Genomic DNA, 18367 nt, shown 5'->3' on the forward strand with positions numbered 1-18367 from the left:
AGATCCATACTGCTTCGAGCCAAATAATAATTCTGGTGCCCGGTAAGAACGTGCAAAGACCTACTTCATCCGTCCTATAAATAATTATATTTTTTACCTTTATGATTAATATTTGACTGTTCGTTTTATTTCAAAAAATTTTAATAAATATTATTTATTTTTTCATAACTTATTTTATAGTTAGATATATTTTTATAATGATGTATTTATTTTATTATTTGCAAAAAAACTTAAATAAAATGAATGGTCAAATATAAATCATATTAGTCAAAAAATATATTTATTTGTGGAACGGAGAGAGTACGCGTAAAAACAGTTAAAAGTCAGGTGCCTGCCATCACCAGGGTAAAATAAGAGGGCATTTGGTTAAAGGTGCCGAAACTTTAACAGGTACTACAATATATTTATAACTAAAGTATTTAGTGTTTAATTATAGACTAATTAGATTTAAAAAAGATTGTCTTATAAACTATTTTCAGCTCTATTTTTTGTTTGGCAAATACTTCGTACATACTCCCAGATCCATACTGTTTCTGGTGCCCGGTACGAAGGTGCAAAGACCTACGCGTAAAAACAGTTAAAAGTCACGTGCCTGCCACCACCAGAGTATGTCCAAACATGGATAGATGTTCAAAAAAAAAAAAACAGCACAAACTAACGAGGCCTAAATCTAGTCTTCTAGTTACTAAAGGAATGAAATACAAGGGAAACTCTAAATAACTGCTCAACACAGAGAATTAGAGTTGGCCTTTGACTGCATAGAATGTTACTAAATAGGAACTATGATGAGCAGAACTTCCAGTTCAGATGACAAACAGCGATGGTAATTATGTAAGAAAAATGATATCCTTCACAAATGAGTACTCCCAAATAAAATAAATTTACTAACTGACACAGTTCCAATTATCACTGCTCTTGCAAGGAAGCTGCATAGTCAACAAATTTCGGCATGCCATGGTTTTTCGGGGCGCCGTCTAAGGCTTTCGGGAAAAAAATTCAAGATTCTCCGTCACATCGAATCTTGCGGCATATGTATGGAGTATTAAATTTAGACGAAAACAAAAACTAATTACACAGTTTACCTGTAAATCGCGAGATAAATCTTTTGACCCTAATTAGTCTATGATTGGACAATATTTACCACAAACAAACGAAAGTGCTACCGCAAAATCTAAAATTTTTGCCAGCTAAACAAGGCTTAAGTAGGAGTAATCATCCATGCGACCATGCCGGCACGCAGATTTGAAAGTCCAGCAATGCAGGAATGCAGGGTAAGCAAATGCAGCTTTTGGTATTAGGAATCAGGATCCGGAATTCAGCATTGTTACACCGTGTAAAGCGAAACCAATGATGCAGAATGGGAAACCACTTGAGCAGGTTAATATTTATGGACAAGAATGAATGACAGTACTGAGACGTGTTTTATGCCTAGCAAGCAGCGCTTGTTGCTCATGCCATCTGAAAGCAGCTCCACAAGGAAACCAATTTTTTTGTCAGAAGTTAAACAGTACTACAAGATAACTGGGGCACAAGTAGAGCATTACGTGTGATCTACTGATGACAGAATTAAGCCTAGAAAAAGCTTTCCCAAACAACATGACCATCAGGTTCCCGCCTCTTTATCAGCTCCCACTGAAGGTAAGTTGGTGCCAACTGGGGCACAAGTAGAGCATTACGTGTGATCTACTGATGACAGAATTAAGCCTAGAAAAAGCTTTCCCAAACAACATGACCATCAGCTTCCCGCCTCTTTATCAGCTCCCACTGAAGGTAAGTTGGTGCCATTGGAAACCTCACATAGTTGACGAGTTCAGAGCCCTCCGCCTTGTAAGGCGCATTGCGTGGTGCATCCTCGCCCTCCTCGGTGCTCTCCTTGGTATAAGACCTGTACGGCTCCATTCTGTGTACAGTTCGATTTCTCCAATAATCGATCAGCCTCAGTTGTTTGATCATCTCTTCCTGCTCATTACTCAACACACTTTGGTTCCTAGGTGGATTGATCCCCAAATCATTTAAGCAACCTTTCTGGTATTTATTCAGGTTCCGCTGATCTGGTTTGTTTTGTGGTACCTCATAACTCTCAGGTCTTCTATTGATAGGGTAACTGAGCAAGGCATTGTTCATAACTTTTTTCTTCCAGCCATCCACATATGGTAATTTATCCAGAATTGCTCTGAACTCCTCAAATGATAACACAGATCTGATGGTCTCATACATCTTTTGGAAGAAAAATGAGCACTGCGTCAAAGGAACCAACGAGGCATGAACTGGAAACATTGACCTGGACTCGAATTCCCTCTCAATTACATTGAGCAGGTGCAAGATATCTTCAGGAATGTTGTACTGTATACCAGTTGGAGTAATAAGCTTGAAGAGATCTCGAATAATGTTAGCAGCACACTTGAAGTTTCTATGGAGACGCCTCTTGAATTCTGGACCTCTGCGAAGACAACTGATAATGGTGACATTCTTGAATTTCACTTTTCCTGTTTCAGTAAGTACAATATTATCTTCAGTGAAATCCTCAAAACAGATTTGCAACGCTTCATTGATAACAAGGCCCTTGAGCATAGTCCTGATACATTTCTTGCAGCGTTCGCTGGCAATGGTAAAGCTTTTAGGGTCTTCAGTTTCCCCGGGCAATGGATTACATCCATCTTCATCCAGCCCTACGAGAACAACTTTTGGAACGAGCATGTGGTACTTCAGCTTGTACACCTTCAAGTCAATGTAATGTTCACAGTGTACTTGTCCAGACATGACACACAGGTCATAGGCTACATACGGTAGGGTTCCTGCAGAAAAAAAACTACGTGATTGACAGGAATAGAAATCATCTAAAAATAAGATAGAAGTATGGAAGTTAATTTAAGAAGCCAGCGAACAGTAAAAACATATTTGCAAGCTAAAAGGTTAGTAGGTAGTGGTGTAAAGTGGCATCATTCAGATTATAATGTTCCTATAGACAGTTTATATCCAGCTAAGAATATATCCCAAACACTATGCAATCTCAGAATTTCATGTAAAGCTGCTCACTTGAGAAACTTCCGGATGGCACCCCCAGCAAGACGAACAAATGATGTTCAGCATATTTTACCAGCCTAGCATGCTTCTGTAGTGTAGCCCTCAACACAGATGTCTCCTACAGATACAGAATAAAGTGCAAGTTAAATAAGGTATGTGTGCTTCCATCAATTTTTTTTTGCAACTAGACTGTTACTTGTAACAACACTAGCATTCAAAATGGGAACCAGCACTTTCAGGAGAATGAGTCAGTGAAGCATTGGGGAGGGGGAACTTACAGGCAACACGTTGAGCACAAAAAGAGCGTGTCCCAAAACCAGAGCATCTACATCTTTAGGACTACATAGATACAAAAGGATATATTAGTGATCCATTAGGCCTATCATAAATAAATAAATAAATAAAAACTAATACAAACAACACAGGTATATGCAGGACGATTGTAAGTGTACCTGTTCCCAAAGAGGTACACTTCATCCTTAGTTAATGTTTCAGACAACATATCATAAACAGCCTCTGCCCTCCAATAAATCTGTTTAAATAGAAACCTGCATTAGGTTAGGTTGGCAGTAGCACCTAAAAAGAAAAAAGAATAATAATAAGCAAACCACCTCTTGTCCCAAATCAGCAGTTGACCTATTCAACCTCGAACATAGATCACGTTTTTCATCTCTTAGCCCCTTCCAGTGAAGAATCTTCCGAATTGGCCAAGCGATATCAGAGAAGTAGATATCATTTGCAATGCTTCCATCACTAACTACCCACAGTTCATACTGCAGGGCATCAGCAAGCCAGGTCGAAACCATGACCTTTGTGCGCTCAACAGAGGCTGATTGTGTAATCAGTTGGCTGCATGGAGTTTAAGTCAAGAATGCTGGTATCCCTAAGATATTGAATCACCCCTCCGCCCTCATTGTTCAAAGCCACACAATCTCCAAATTCAACATACGGTATTTGCTCTGCGCAAAAAACAAAACGCAGTGAACTTATCAGCAGGGGGCGAAAAAATCCCAACCAGAACAGTGACCTAGCACACAAATGCAGATCCAGCAGCGACAAGTGATTCTGGCAACAACTATCTAGCAACAAGGGTAGACAGATGCAACTATGGAAGAGCACCAAGCAATTCTGGCAACGACCACCTAGCAACAAGGGTAGACAGATGTAACTATCCAGCAGCAACTAGTGTCGATCCAGTAGAGCATCAAATGATCTACCTAGCAACAAGGGTAGCAACAAGATGCAAATATCCATGTGGATCTAGCAACGTCATGATATAACATTAAGGCACAGTAAACAGTGGATGAGAGGAGGTGGGGACTGGGGAGATCACCTGCGTTTGGGTTGCAGGTGTCCACTTCGAGGTCGAAGGGAACATCAGCCATTCTGAGGTAGAGAAGTACGGTTAGGCACATCGGGCAAGCGGTGGGGAGTCGGAAGCCTGGCTTCCGCACAACCAAAGTCTTCCGCGGCGCCGCCTCCCACTCGCGCGCCACAGGACCAGCACCCGCGGCCCTGGCCGCCACGGCCAACTTCGCGGCCATGGGCCCGGCAGCATTAGACGTCCCCCACTCCTTGACCGTGGCAGCGACCATGGACGCGGCCCCAGCCGCCAGTACTTTGAGCCCCAAATCCGCGGCCGCGGACCAGGTGACCGCCTCCACGACCGCGGACCCGGTCACCGCCTCCAGGGCCACGGACCCGGTCACCGCCTCCCACTCCGCGGCCGTGAACCCAGCCGCCGCGGCCGCCACGGCCATGGCACCCGCCGCCGCCACCGATGGCATTGGCTGGCTTCTGAGTAGGGTTTAGGTTCGGGACTTCGTCTCGGTTTGCCCTGAATCCGATTTCAAGATGGAGGGTTAAAAAATCAGGGCCCAGATAACCACAAAGCCCAGTGTGTGTGTGGTGATAATCCATCACTAGCGCGATAGGACGCTTCGCAATTCTCACGGTGCTTTCATCCGTACAACCAGCTAATCATCTGTTAAAGACGAGCCCAAAGCTGATAGGCTGATTTGTTTTAGGCCCTGTTCGTTTTGCCTCCAAAACGAAGGTTATTGGGAAGCATTGAGGCCCTGTTAGTTTGATCCAGGGCCAAGGGGATTGAGAGAAATCGAGGGGAAATTTACGAGTCAAAATCTTCGTCAACACTCTCCAATCCCTTTGATTTTGATTTTAAAAGGGAGATCCAAAACCAAATGAGTTGGAGGGGATTGAAAGGGCCTATATTGTAAGTCAAAATCCTCGTCTAACCCATTCAATCCCTCCAATCTCAAGATCAAGCGAAGTCCCCTCCAATCCTCATGATTTAAGGATGGAAATAAACAAACAAATAAAGAAACTAAAAAAACATTGTTGTTCAAAAAAAAAAGTAAGCACAAGTAGGCAGATGGATATTATCATACCAACGATAAATCTCCCTGAGGCCTTCTTGTTGGGTTTTGATCCACCATAGAGGACCCTGATGGATGGATCGGAAGCCGGAAGGCCGCCCTGCTGCTGGCTGTACAGCCCGACCGACGGGCCGTGCAACCCATCTTCCTGGCAAAGGTCAACCGGAGAGGCCAGACAACCGGCCGGGCCGATCCCCGATGATGACCATGGCACTTGAGAAGACTCGGCAAGAGCCTCTTCTTCCTCCTCATCGTCTTCTTGTTTTGATGGGTATATGGATGCAAAGAAGAGGACGACTGCTGGAGATGAAAGAGGTGGGGGGGGGGGGGGGGGGGTGGGGAGGGGATTGTTTGGGGGCAAGGGTGGAACAGCTTAGGGAGGGGATATAAGTAGAGGATGAGGAGCGTCCGGGACCGGCCTTTCCCATAAAACCAGGGCCGTCGGTAGAGTATAATTAATAATAACAACAACTGATAGATCACGCGACACGACACGCGTGCATATCGATTCGTTTCCGCCAGCGCGGCGCACGGTCCACATCAAGGCCCCCCACCTTTGAAAAAGAGGGCCCGATGGAGACGGCGACGGCTGCGGTAACCCAAGCGGCCACGTCTCGTCTGGTCTCCTCTCCTCTCCTCTCCTCTCGTCCGGCCCGTCCCACTCCGACGCGGACCCATCCAAATTTAAAGATGGTCCAGGCCTGCTCGGCTAGCGTTCAGCCCATCCAAATCCAAATTAAAGATGGTCCACGCAGGCACGCACGCACCCCACCACGGACGGATCCGACGAGTTGCATTTTATGGCGTTTTCCCTTTGGATTTGGACGCACCACCGCACCAATGCACGGCTTTCCTTCCCTCCACAGTCCACACCAACAACGACCACCGCATTTTCCCGCCCCAGGACCCGTAGTCGTCGCACGTGTCAAAAGGTATGGCCGGGCGCCGGCCATTCCCTCGGTTCCTCCGCCCCTGCTCCCGCTACGCCAACGACTTCGGCCTTGTTTAGATAAAAAATTTTACAAGAGCACGAATATTAAATATAGATAAAAAAACTAACTATATAGTTTATCTGTAAATCATGAGACAAATTTTTTAAGCCTAGTTACTCTATGATTGGACAATGTTCTAAAAAGTTTTTAAATCTAAACAAGGCCTTAGTTTACCAAGAAAATCAAAAAAGTTTTCAACACATTGAATCTTGTGATACATATATGAAGCATTAAATATAGACAAAAATAAAAAACTAATTATACAGTTTAACTGTAAATCGCGAGACAAATCTTTTAACTCTAATTAGTCTATAATTGAACAATATTTATCACAAACAAGCAAAAGTGCTACAATAACATCCAAAAAATTTTCACATTTACAAAACACGGACATGTGCTGGTCAACAGGAGTTTACTGTTCAGTTTACAAAACAATTGAATTTTAAAAATAGTGTAGAAGAGTTTTATTTCTATAAAACTATCTCTATTTTTATAAAACCATCATCTCTACTTCTTCATCAATATAATGTCATATTAACATATTTAATGTGCATAAAATTTTCATGAAACCTCCATCTTATTTACCAAATTTATTAGTCATTAAATAATATTTTCTCTCAACTGAAATTGTTAAGTCAGACATTAGACCAATCTTAGTGGCCCGTTTAATGCACTGTTTCCAAAATAAATCCGCTGACAGGGCAACAATGAAACGAATAATAAAACAACCTCCACAAAGCATGAGTTTCACCTTGACATTTCCTAGGCTGGGCAAAGCATTTAATTACTGCAAAATGATTGGATCACATGTAAGATGGTGAAACGATTTAGCCCTCAATGGGGACTTCATCCCGTTTCACCGCGTGGGAAACAACGTCCGCGGAATTTCACTATGATAAAACTACTTCCTTCTCTCTCCTTTTCGTTTCATGCAAAAAGTGTAATTTTACTTACATGACGCTCTAATAAATGTGCATGACATACTAGTGAAACCCCCCGCTCAGACTGACTTTATTATCACATAAACATGAAAAGTAGCGATCTTCATCAGTTCTATAAATGCTAATCAGATGAGTACCTGGTGACAACACGACCGCCGTAGCCTCTTCGGTAGCTGAGTATTTGCTATAGGACATGTTTAGATCTATTTTTTTTAGATTTTGAACATTGTAATATTTTTGTTTGTATTTATAATTATTGTCTAAATATATAATAATTAGGTTTAAAATATTCGTCTCGTAAATTACAGACAAATTGTATAATTAACTATTTTTTATCTATATTTAATATTTTATACACGGGTCTAAAGATTCGATGTAATAAAAAATCTTATAAACTTTTAGAATTTTAAAGATATCTAAATAGGTCCATAGTCTGCAAAAAATGATTCATCTGAAAACCCTGTAAGGCTGCAAGAATTTATATCCTTCACTGTTAGATAGGATACAGAAAAATCCTGAAAATATTAATAGCAAGTCAACAACATACAGTACCATCAAAAAATAATGGCACACAGCATTTCTCAGTACGTAAAGATAGATCAATAATAGTTTGTTGGTTTGAGATTATCTACCAAATCTGTCAGTCATTCAGAAGTGTTCAGCAAATAATATTTTTAGTCATAACTATTCAAGAGTGTAACAAATAATATTTGCAAGCGACCAAGCTGAAAAAACTAGTAAGACCCATGCGGCAAATGCCGCGGGCGCTAGGCAGCTACTATTCTAGCCAATTAAACAATATTGAGATATGTGCAGCAGAAAAGAGAGTACAAAATACTAGGAAAGAAAGTGCTAGTGCTGAACACGTAAGAGAGAGTGTGTATTGCAACACGAATCTTAAAACACTTTTGAATGGTGGAAGATAAGCACCACTAAACAGCCACATGCTACGATACATTATCGCAAATAACTAGTGATCTTGGAAGAATGGTCATATTTATTCTTTATTATTGTATAAAAGGAGCATCAGAATAACAAACGTAGTCGAAATAATAATTAATGTTCAAAGTATTACAAAATAGAAATCATGAAAAGATCAAAATCGCCTATGAACAGGTAATCTATAGTAGGTACAACCTAAGCCCTATTCTTTCTATTTGAAGTAGGCGAAGCATCAGAATTTACAGGACACTGTGATAATATGGTCTTGTTTATGCTTTGTTTACTTCCACCTAAAAATTCAAAATTTTTCAATATTCTCCGTCACATCGAATCTTTAGACGCATGTATGGAGTATTAAATGTAAATAAAAATAAAAACTAATTGCACAGTTTGGTCGAAATTGACGAGACAAATCTTTTAAGCCTAGTTAGTCTATCGTTAGACAATAATTACCACAAACAAACAAAAATGCTACAGTGTCGCAAAAATTTTTCCTTCACGAACTAAACAAGGCCTTAATTCATCCAAAAAACCAAAAAATTTTAAGATTTCCTGTCACATCGAATCTTACGGCACATGCATGGACCATTAAATATAATCAAAAACAAAAAACTAACTATACAGTTTGCCTGTAAATCGCGTATAACACTCCAAATTTTTGAATTTCAAATTCAGTTCAAATTTGATTTAATTTTGGCTTAGTTTGAATTTTTAGAGAATTATTAAATAATTTACAAAATTAATTAAAATAAAATATAAGGTAGAAACGTGTTTGATTTTTGCATTCATGCTGCTGCATAATTTTGATTGATTTGATTTATTTATTTTGCTGATGCTTGTTTTGTTTTGTTTTGGAGCAAGAAAATTTAAAAAAAAAAGAGAAAGGGGAGAGCCCCCGCCTGGGCCGACTTCCGGCCCAGCACCCCGCGCCCCTCCCCTCTCCCCTCATGCCCAAGTGGGCCGCGGCCCAAGCCGCACGGCAGCGGCCGGCCCCGCACTCACCCCCCGCTGCTCCCGCCCGCAGTCGCTGACGCGTGGGCCCCGCGAGTGGGACCCACCGCCTTCTTCCACCTCCGGCCGGGACGGACTCGGGGCGCAACCGACGCCCCGGTTTCCGCGCGCGGCGCCCCCAATCCGAGCCGCACGCGCCCCAAGGATCGTCGTGCCTTTAAATAGCCCCCAGCCGCCGCTCGCGAACCCCCCCTAGAACCCTAGCTTCGAAATCCGCGCCGCCGCCGTTCTCGCCAAGCTCGCGCCGCCGCCGTTGAAACCGCCGCCGTCGAGCTTCTCTTTGACTTCGTCGTTTCGCGGAGGTGAGCTCGTCATCGCGCTCGTCGTGACGCGCCGACCCCGCCCGTGCCCTCGGCACGCTCCCCCGTGCCCTGCAGCACCGCCGCCGAAGCTCCGGGCGGCGCCAATGGCGCCACCGCCGCCGCCGGCCGCCCCTGCGCTCCGCACCGGCGCGCGGTCCACCGTGGACCGCGGCCCTGCGCCCCCGTGCGGCCGGTCCACTGGACCGGGTCCAGGAGGCCGCCCCCCGCCGCTCCGCAGGCGCGGTCCACCATGGACCGCGGCCTTTCCCCCCCCCCCCCGCGCCCCGGTCCACAGCACAGTGCCGTGGACCGGCCACTCCCGAGCCGCCACGTGGCCGAGCCGGCCAGCACCCACGCGCGCCCCTGCACGTTTTGCAAAAAGGCCCCTGTTTTTATTTAAAATTAACCCGCTATCCTATGCAGTTTAAAATAATTATGTTTATGCCCTTAGTTTTCGCAGTTTAACCCCTGGCTCGGTTAGAATTTATTTATTTAGTCCAAAATGAGTTTTAATTCAGTTTTTAATTAGTTTTAATTACGAAAAATAGTTCAGTTTATCTACAGAAATGCCATTCAACTTGTTTTAGCCATAACTTTTGCATCGTGACTCCGATTTAGGTGATTCTGGTCGCTATGGTTTCGTTTCGTCGAGTAGAATACAGTAATGCAGTTGCTTTTTGTTTCCGCATGCTTTGGTGTACTGTTTCTGATTAAGTTTGTTTGCTTGCATGTATTGTTCCTATGATTGATGATTGTCGCGTATAGCCAACGAGACGTTCGTGAAGGAAGAGGTTCAGGATCCCGCTGAGTTCGAGCAACCCGACTTCGATCAAGGCAAGTGCAGACACCGTTTGATCATTTTGAACCTACTCATTAATGCCATTTACTTTATATGCATGTGTCCAATGAATGCAAACCCTAAGGACATGACTAGCTTTGCTTATTATTCCTTGCTCACCTGGGGTTATGTATTTGGGTAGACTAGGCTATACTAGGTCTGCTTAGCTGCTCTACTCATCTTATACACATGTCTAAACAAGAATTACTCTCTCTCTACTTAACTTGATGCTTAAACTGTGCTGAATCTTTGGTCACTGCGGTGATGGCGATGTTGGATGCTTGCGAGCATCGTGATGATGGTGGTGACAGGGGGAGCGGGTACCGTTGGTGGTCCGGTTTGCCGGGCGTACCCGTCTCTGCTCTCCGTAAGGACTTAGTCAGGGAGCGGCCCCCCTGGGACTTACAGTGCAGCTCCAAGCTATATGGCTCTGGCTTGACTAATTAGCAGGACCTCCACTAGTAGGGTGTTACTTTCCGGGTAGGCGTGAGGAAGTAACTTGGGTAATGAATATTAAGTTGTCGGTTGATCGGTACGCCATGGCTATGGGTATCGACTGCCGAGCGCCCCGACAAAAACTTGCGAGTGGCATCCTATTAGTTGGACCCTGTGAAAGGTCTCGTAGTGAGACCCTGCCTGCTCACCTTGGAAGTGTTTTGGGGAGTCGCGACCCCGGGCAAATGGGAATCACGACTTGGAGTGAACGTGCACACCTCTGCAGAGTGTAAAACTGATATATCAGCCGTGCTCACGGTCACGAGCGGCCCAGACCCTCACTTGATGAGCAAATTGGATTCACTGGTTACTTGGAGATGGACCTTGGCGAGGTTGCTACCTCGTGTTTTGGCGGAATGGCTATTCCGTGATGGCAGGATTGCTATCCTGTGGTAATAATTGGGGTTAATCCCTGGATTACTATAATAGTTAGGATAGTCATTTAAAAGATGCTAATTACTACTTACACTAATTAAGGGTTGGGTTTATACTACTCATATTTAGTAATAGGTTGTTCTAGTAATTGTTATAATTAAAAGCGATCAACTAAAATGCTACCGCAGTCAAACCAAGTCAACTTTACCTTGTTTTAAGCCTTGCATGTCATTACTTTCCGTCTGTGCTTGCTGAGTTCGACATGAGCTCACCCTTGCTATAATCATTAAAGGTTGCTCGGACGATCAGGAGTACAATTGCGATTTCCCTGAGGACTACCCTGAGTCTCCTGGTTGTTAGGCTCGTGTGGTTCTGCCGTCGACCTTCCTGTGGCAAGGTGGTCCTGCTACGTCGGCGTTTAGTTTTCCCTTTATTTATGGAACAGTTTAGTTTATGTTTCCCCTCCGCACTTTGATAAACATTTGGCTTGTAATAATGGTACTTTTACTCTCATTTATGTAATTCGTTTGAACACTGTGTTTTGTACCATTGATGATGTCGGTCCATGTGTGTGAATTTGAGATCCTGGCGCACATGTGATTTGGCACCCGAATGCTCTTTTACATCCGGGTGTGACAGAAGTGGTATCAAAGCCGTGTTGACCGTAGGATCACGCAGCCTAGTTAGAAACAGCCGTTTAGACTGTCCCTTTTGGGTGGAATACACAATTGGATCTATTAACTACCTTACTAACCTGTCTCATTAGACTTTATCTATTAGCCTTGTCTACTTACTTTTACTAACAGTTCAGTTTATTCACTTATTTCTTGCATTTATTACCTTGTTATCATTTATTGCTTTCTATTTCTCATATTGCATTTATATTCTTGTTTCAACTTTTACTACTTGTTATTTGAACCTTTCTTTTATACCTTGTCATTTATTATCATTCTACTCATATTACCTTCTTGTTCCTTGTTTTTCATTTATTACTTGAGTTATGTTTTATTTCTGCCTTGACAATAAATTTCATTACCTTGTTTTCACTTTATACCTTCATTACTTGCTTTTATATCTTACCATAAATACCACCAAAGTTCATATTGTCCATCCATTGTATAATCTGGGTTCATCTTCATTACACATACACTTTTACCTTCATTTATGTTATTCCTTTTACCTATCATTGTCATGATCTATTAACCGTTTCCTGCATGTCTATGATCTTATGCATAAGTAGATGACTCGCCACCTGACCTGCCGCAAGAGCGTTATCCGTTTCCGCCCCGTTCAAGCTGTGGAGTTCTCGTTGACTGGTCGCGTGGATAACATCGTGTTCCAGCCTAACCAGCATCTTGATGACGGTGCTAACCTCCAAGACGCGGAACCCTATGAAGGACAGCAACCACCTCAAGCTCTGGTGGTGCATGGAAGGGCGCCTTGCTGGGCACCTGGAGGAGATGATCCCTTCGGTGATGATGACATGGATGATGATGATGAGGATGATGATGATGATGAGGATGCACCCGGAGGACCCGGAGGACCCGGTGGACCTGGAGGTCAAGATGGACTTTTTGCTGCTGATGATGGGTGGATTGTGACAGTCTGCACCAGGGATGGTGGAGAGTGTTTCTTCCACAGCGAGCTGAAGCGTCTCCTTGACCAGCAGCTGGGACATGGCATGTTCTCAGTGGAGTACCGCAGTGAGCACTGGAGTCACCCAGACTACCCGGCGTACTGGAAGGTCTGGGCACACGTCGGCAGGCCTAACCCGACGTTGAGGGCACTGAGGATCATGTCCATACATGAGGCTGTGGCTGAGAGGTCTACCCAGATGGCAGGCATTAATGATGCTGCTCGCCAGGCTTTCTACGCATACCGTGATCACTTCTTCGAGGAGATCAGCCAGGATGAGCGTCGCTACTACCCTCGCCGTCGCCGTGGAGAGTTGGCGATGACTATTGCTTCCACCACTGATGAGCAAGACCCCCGCATGCACAGGACTGTCAAGCTGGTGGCGGTCACTAACACCGAGCTCAACAGTTCACTAGTGGAGTTGAAGCAAGTCAGGAAGGAGTTGGACGACGCCAGGAAGAGGATAGCACAACTGGAGGCTCAGATCACTGGAGTGCCACCGCCTTCACCTAAGTGGCCTGCTTTCTCTCCGCCTCGTGAAGATCCAGCCTATGGGGATGCCAGCGCTCGTACTACTATAGAATAGGAGCTATTCCCAACTTAGTAATAAATAGTGCCACGCTTAGAACGTTAGCACGATCTTAGCTATGCGAGTTTAGTGCTTAGTCGTTTGCTTAGTGTGCTTTGCTTGGTCTGTGTGAGAACTTGATTTATTATTGTGTTAATGGTGTGATTTGGTTCTTTGTAATGAGTGCGATGAGTGGTGGGTTATGTCCACAACGCATCAAGAATAAGATTAAGTATTAAGTTTATTTGAGATAGTTTGGGTTATCATCGGTCTCCTTTATTTGTGCCTTATCATATTTCATATCGCTTTATCTTATCAGTCTTACACTATCATGATCAGTTCATTATCTATATATTACATCTGTTGTGAGTACTGTGTTTATCAACTGAGACAGGAAAGTAACTATCAGCTGGGTCATACTTTGGGGAAAGATTATTACATTGCAGTTTACATTACAGCTCAGGTTTACACATATGAACTACATCTGATTTTATTATTTCTATATATCAGATGCCTGTCCACACCAGGAGCAACACCAATGGAGGAAACAATGGACAGTCCAACAACAACAACAATGATCAGAGCGGGACTAATGCCAACCCTCCTCCTCCGGGGAATCAGCCCATGACCATAGAACAGTTGATGACTATGCAGACTCAACTGATGCAAGGGATGGCTCATATTATGAACCACATGCAGCAGAACCAAAACCAGAATCAGAACCAACACCAAGGAGGTAACAACGCGTTTGCCCCACCTAGGGACAAGCGTGGAGAGTTCATGAAGGGACGTCCACCGTTCTTCTCTCACTCAGCTGATCCTATGCAAGCTGAGGATTGGCTTAAAGCTGTGGAGAAGCAGCTGGTTATTGCTCAGTGCAATGACAGGGAGAAAGTTCTGTATGGCTCTGGGCAGCTTCAGGGAGCCGCACAGGACTGGTGGGATTCATATTGCTTTGCACATCAGGACCCGGATACTATCACTTGGGATGAGTTCAAGGTCGCCTTCAAGACTCATCATGTGCCTGCTGGATTGGTGAAGTTGAAGAAGAAGGAGTTTCTGTCTCTGAAGCAGGGCTCCATGACAGTTTGTGAGTACCGTGACAAGTTCACTCAGTTGTCGCGGTATTGCCCCAATGAAGTGGAGAATGATGAAGACAAGTAAGATCACTTTCTGGAAGGTTTGAATGATGGTCTGTCCTACATGATGTCGAATGTCAAGTACGCCAGTTTCCAGGAGATGGTGGACAGGGCATTGGTGCTTGAGAGCAAGCGCCGTAAGATGGAGGACAAGAAGAGGAAGTATAACTCCTCTCAGCAGCAGGCTGGTGCCAGTTGTCCCCGCTACAACAACCAGCAGGGCCCTCAGTCTCGCCCTGCATATCAGTCAGGCAACCAAGGACAGCAACAGAATGTCAGGTACAGCAACCAGAGTCAGCAGACGAGCCAGCGCTACAACAACAACCAAGTGCAGCGCCCCGCTAGTCAGGCGCCTCGCCAGAATGCCCCAGCACCATCAGGCTCTCGCCAGAACTCCAACACTGTCCCAATGAAGCCCAATGTCAATCCCGCCCCCACTGGAAATACCTGCTTCAAGTGTGGTCAGCTTGGACACTACGCGAATGCGTGCCCCCAGAGGCAGAGGAATAACAACAACAATGGAAGGGTGAATCATGTGAAGTTGGAAACTGCGGAGGAGGCTCCAGATGTGGTAGTTGGTATGTTTCTTGTCAACTCTTGCCCAGCTACTGTTTTGTTTGATACTGGAGCATCACATACTTTTATAAGTGCACAGTTTGTTGAGAAACATAGTATAGCCACCTGTACCATGCAAAACACCATGATAGTTAAATCACCTGGGGGAAAGATGCATACTAATACTTTGTGTCCAGAAATGAGCATTAAAATAAGGGGGGTAGATTTTCCTGTCAATCCCATTGTGTTGGGTTCAGAAGGTTTAGATATGATATTGGGAATGAGATGGTTGTCCAAGTTTAAGGGTACTATTCAGTGTGCTGAGAAGACAGTGGCTCTAACCGCACCTAGTGGGAACAGAATTGAGGTCAGAGTTTCTATGTCACCTAGTAGTGAAGGAACAATTTACCATCTGAGCAGTGGGTCAGTAGAAGATATTCGAGTTGTGAAAGAGTTCCCTGATGTGTTCCCAGAAGATTTGCCAGGTATGCCACCTGAACGTGAGATTGAATTTGTTATTGATTTATTACCTGGTACTGCACCCATATCTAAGAGACCTTATAGAATGGCTGTTAATGAGTTAGAAGAACTTAAGAAACAACTAAGGGAGTTACAGTCTAAGGGGTATATCCGTCCTAGTTCCTCACCTTGGGGAGCTCCAGTTATCTTTGTAGAGAAGAAGGATGGGACACAGAGGATGTGTGTAGACTATAGATCTTTGAATGAGGTCACCATTAAGAATAAATACCCTTTGCCTAGAATAGAGGACTTGTTTGACCAGTTGAAAGGAGCTTGTGTGTTTTCCAAAATAGATCTGAGGTCAGGTTATCACCAGTTGAGGATTAAACCTAGTGATATTCCAAAGACTGCTTTCACCACCAGATATGGACTTTATGAGTATACAGTTATGTCTTTTGGATTGACGAATGCTCCAGCTTACTTTATGTATCTGATGAATAAAGTTTTTATGGAGTATTTGGATAAGTTTGTGGTAGTCTTTATTGATGATATCTTGATCTACTCCAAGACTGAGGAAGAACATGAGGAACACCTGAGACTTGTGTTGCAGAAATTGAGGGAACATCAGCTCTATGCCAAGCTGAGTAAGTGTGACTTCTGGTTGAAGGAAGTGTCTTTTCTTGGTCATGTCATTTCAAATGGTGGAGTTGCTGTTAGTCCGAAGAATGTGGCAGATGTTCTTAAGTGGAGTCCACCTCAGACTGTTGGGGAGATCAGAAGTTTTCTTGGAATGGCCGGTTACTATCGGAGATTCATTGAGGGATTTTCCAGTATTGCCAAGCCCATGACTGCTTTGTTAGAGAAGGGTAAGCCATTCAAGTGGAATGAACAGTGTCAGGCTAGTTTTGAGGAATTGAAGAAGAGGTTGACTACTGCACCAATTTTGACTTTGCCAGATGTGACTAAAAGCTTTTCCATCTATTGTGATGCTTCCAAGCAAGGTTTGGGATGTGTACTGATGCAAGAGGGAAAGGTGATTGCCTATGCATCTAGACAGTTGAAGAAACACGAGGTGAATTATCCAACTCATGATCTTGAGTTAGCAGCTGTGGTCCATTCACTGAAGATCTGGAGACACTATATTCTGGGTCATAAGTGTGATATCTACACGGATCACAAGAGTCTGAAATACATCTTCACTCAGAATGACTTAAACCTGAGACAGAGAAGATGGTTAGAGTTGATCAAGGACTATGAACTGGAGATTCATTACCACCCTGGCAAAGCTAATGTAGTTGCTGACGCTCTGAGTAGAAAGAGTCAAGTGAATATGATGGAAGCCACGGAGTTACCGATGGAACTACTGGCAGAATTTGAGTATCTCAATTTGGGGTTTGTTGCTAATACCCAAGGTACTTCCATGGACATAGAACCAACTCTTGAGCAAGAGATCAGAAAAGGTCAGAAAGAGGATGAAGAGATCAAAAAGATACTTAAGCTGATAGAGGAAGGTAGAGCACCTGGATTCAAAGTTGATCAAGAAGGGATTGTTTGGCACAAGGACCGATTGTGTGTCCCTGATATTCAGAGAATTAAGGATGTGATACTGAAGGAGTGCCATGAATCTGCTTACTCTATTCATCCAGGAGGTACTAAGATGTATCAGGACTTGAAGCAAAACTATTGGTGGCCTGGTATGAAGAAAGATATTGGTGAATATGTGGCATTGTGTGACACCTGTCAGAGAGTGAAAGCGGAACATCAGAGGCCAGCAGGGTTGTTGCAACCGTTGAAGATACCTGAGTGGAAGTGGGATGAGATCAGCATGGACTTCATAGTGGGATTGCCGAAAACTCAACGAGGTTATGACTCAATATGGGTTGTAGTAGATCGATTGACCAAGGTAGCTCATTTCATACCGGTCAGAACTAACTACCGTGGGGATCAGTTAGCAGAAAAGTATATGGAACGGATTGTGTGTCTGCATGGAGTTCCTAAGAGGATTGTGTCTGATAGAGGTACACAGTTTACATCAAAGTTTTGGGAGAAGCTACATGATGCTTTGGGAACCGAGCTCAGATTCAGTACTGCTTATCACCCTCAGTCCGATGGTCAGACAGAGAGAGTCAACCAGATAGTAGAGGATATGCTCAGGTCTTGTGCTTTACAGTATGGGGATAGTTGGGATGCTAGTTTGCCCTACGCTGAGTTCTCCTATAACAACAGTTATCAGACTAGTCTTAAGATGACTCCTTTTGAAGCCTTGTATGGAAGGAAGTGTAGGACTCCATTGTTCTGGTACCAGACTGGTGAAAGGCAAGTGTTCGGCCCTGATTCATTGAGAATAGCCGAAGAAAGAGTTCAATTCATCCGACAGACTCTGAAGGCAGCTCAGTCTAGACAGAAGAGTTATGCTGATGTGAGACGAAGGGAACTTGTATTTCAGGCAGGTGATTATGTATACCTGAAAGTGTCTCCGATGAGAGGTCTAAAGAGGTTCAATGTTAAGGGAAAGCTAGCTCCAAGATACGTTGGTCCTTTCAAGATCTTGGAAAGAAAAGGAGAAGTGGCTTATGAGCTTGAATTGCCTGCCAGCTTATCCAATGTGCACAATGTCTTCCATGTCTCCCAATTCAAGAAATGTTTGAGAGTGCCTGAGGAACAGTTGCCACTAGAGGAACTGGATTTACAGGAG

The 18367-nt window shown here is 44.0% G+C and overlaps 1 pseudogene across 1 annotated transcript; it reads right to left on the reverse strand.

Annotated features, from left to right (window-relative positions):
* LOC8084136 lies at positions 1352-5758 on the reverse strand (annotated as a pseudogene). Its single transcript, XR_002454045.1, has 7 exons — positions 5433-5758; positions 4358-4861; positions 3636-3983; positions 3477-3556; positions 3303-3363; positions 3037-3142; positions 1352-2795 (listed from the first exon to the last, which is right to left on the reverse strand). The product of XR_002454045.1 is annotated as an uncharacterized LOC8084136 (transcript).

The sequence above is a fragment of the Sorghum bicolor genome, chromosome 1 (assembly GCF_000003195.3).
Source record: "Sorghum bicolor cultivar BTx623 chromosome 1, Sorghum_bicolor_NCBIv3, whole genome shotgun sequence".
NCBI lineage: Eukaryota > Viridiplantae > Streptophyta > Magnoliopsida > Poales > Poaceae > Sorghum > Sorghum bicolor.